We start from the raw sequence: 2,413 nt of genomic DNA, 5'->3' as shown, positions 1-2,413 counted from the left end.
AGGATTCTCAGGGTCATAAGCTTCTCCTTCAGAGGAGGATTCTTTAGTACTGTTGGATGCAACTTGCAATCCAGTCAGATTCTGAAAAATCATATTGACTTGCTGAGTCAATATTTTATTCTGAGCCAATATGGCATTCAGAGTATCAATCTCAATAACTCCTTTCTTCTGAGTCATCCCATTATTCACAGGATTTCTTTCAGAAGTGTACATGAACTGGTTATTTGCAACCATTTTAATGAGTTCCTGGGCTTCTGCAGGTGTTTTCTTCAGATGAAGAGATCCACCAGTAAAGTGGACCAATGATATCTTGGACAATTCAGACAGACCATCATAGAATATACATAAGATGCTCCATTCTGAAAGCATGTCAGAAGGACACTTTCTGATCAATTGCTTGTATCTTTCCCAAGTTTCATAGAGGGATTCACCTTCCTTCTGTCTGAAGGTTTGGACTTCCACTCTAAGCTTACTCATCTTTTGAGGTGGAAAGAATTTTGCCAAGAAAGTATTGACCAACTTTTACCAAGAGTTCAGGCTTTCTTTAGGTTGTGAGTGCAACCATAGAAGTTTGAAGTTGGTGCAGTAAAGTCACCAAGCATCTTCCTTGCATCTCTAGCATTGTTGTTGGGTTCGGCTGCCATGTCTGCTTCTTTTTCAAAATTTTCTACAAAGTCCTCTCCAGAGTGTTGTGCTTTAGCTTCTCTTAGCTTCCTCTTCAGAGTCCTTTTAGGTTCAGGATCAGCTTCAACAAGAATGTCTTTATCCCTGTTCCCGCTCATATGAAAAAGAAGAGAACAAAGAGAGAAGAGGAATGATATGCGGGAATTTACCTCTCAACAAATTTCCCTCCGGCAAGTGCATCGGATTGTCGTCAAGTAAAAACTCACAAAAGAATGAGGTCGAATCCTACAGGGATTGGTAGATCGAGCATTTGTAATTGCAAAATATAAAATGGTGGGAAACTTAAATTGCAAGAAATTAAATGACAAAATCTTAAATTGCAAGAAATTAAAATAACAGAATCTTAAATTGCTGAAAATTAAACAGGATCGGAGAATTAAGCATGAAATTAAAGATGCAGAAAGTAAATAGAATGGGTAGATCAGAGATGGGGATTCATTGGGTTTTGGGAGATATTGAATTCTCTGGATCAAATCATTTTCAACTCTTCCTCAATCAATCAATTCATTGACATTGCTTGGCAATCTTAGATGATCGAATCCCAATGTCTTGGCTCACCAATCTCTCTAAGCATGAACAATTGCCCAATATCTTGATTTAATTGCTCATGGGAAGAGTTTAAGTTCGGTCACTGACTATACCACACAGATTCATATATCAAAGTGTTGGTAGGATTACATGTCACTATATCCATCCAAACCCCAATCTAATTCACTGTGAGAAAGCAATTCTAGCATGAATTCTTCATTCCTATCTCAAGGCTCTGAAAAATTCCAATTATGGATAGCTTCTCTCTCAACACAACTATCCAATTGAATTAAGACCGAAAGCTTTCTAACAATAATCAAGAGAAAATAAAGAAGAAGAATATGAAAAATACTATTGATCCATTGAATTACAATAGAGCTCCCTAACCCAATGAAAGAGGTTTAGTTGTTCATAGCTCTCAAAATGGAAATGGGAATTGTAAAATACATTCTGAAATTGAAAGTGCAGAAAGTAAGGAAAACTAAAAGTGGAAAAGAAAAAAGGTCCTTTCTAACTTAAATTCTAAGCTATTTATACACTCTCTTCTATTGATCTTCAAGCCTTGAATTGGGCTTTTGACTTGAGGAAATTGGGTTGAAGATGGCTCTAATTGGTTGCCTTGATGTTGAGAAGAGATCTGTTTGAAATTGGGAATTCCGATGCTTCACATTTGAGTCAACGTTTGAGGGACAACATTGACTCAAACCCCACTTTGAATCAGATCAGCAAAAACAGAAAGTTTTTCTGTCATTGGCATTTGACTCAACGTTGGAGGGCCAACGTCGGCTGAGTCGCGCGTACGCGTACCGAGCGCTTCTACGCACAAGGCCAAAAACGTTCATCCACGTGTATGCGTACGGTGCGCGTGCGCGTGGATGCAAAATTTTCAATTTCCAGTTTTAAACCAAGGTAGGGGACGAGGACGCGTTGGACCTCCAACGTTCCCTCCAACGTTAGCGTTGTGGCGCGGATGTGTACTATGCACTTATGCGCCCATTGCTGTTTTTTCCATCCGGGCGTACGCGTCACTGACGTGTACACATCGATTCAAAATTTTCCAATCTCAATTCTGGGCTGGGCATCGCGGACGTTGGGGGTAACGTTTGATGCAACGTTGGACCCCCCAACGTTCGTTTGTGGTGCGTACGCGTGCTGCACGCTCTCGCGGATGTTTAAAAATTGATCTTTCACGCGTACGCGT

The 2,413-nt window shown here is 40.0% G+C and overlaps 1 non-coding gene across 1 annotated transcript; it reads left to right on the top strand.

Moving 5' to 3' along the window:
• The first annotated feature begins 363 nt into the window (after positions 1-363).
• On the top strand, positions 364-471 carry LOC148548535 (small nucleolar RNA R71). The gene has a single exon (XR_015898395.1). It is a non-coding gene; the product is annotated as a small nucleolar RNA R71 (small nucleolar RNA).
• Positions 472-2,413: the final 1,942 nt, after the last annotated feature.

This window comes from Arachis ipaensis, chromosome B8 (genome assembly GCF_059453495.1).
Source record: "Arachis ipaensis isolate K30076 ecotype BB chromosome B8, ASM5945349v1, whole genome shotgun sequence".
Classification (NCBI taxonomy): domain Eukaryota; kingdom Viridiplantae; phylum Streptophyta; class Magnoliopsida; order Fabales; family Fabaceae; genus Arachis; species Arachis ipaensis.
Note: the sequence above shows the minus strand (reverse complement) of the source record. Positions and strands in the feature narration are given on the sequence as shown.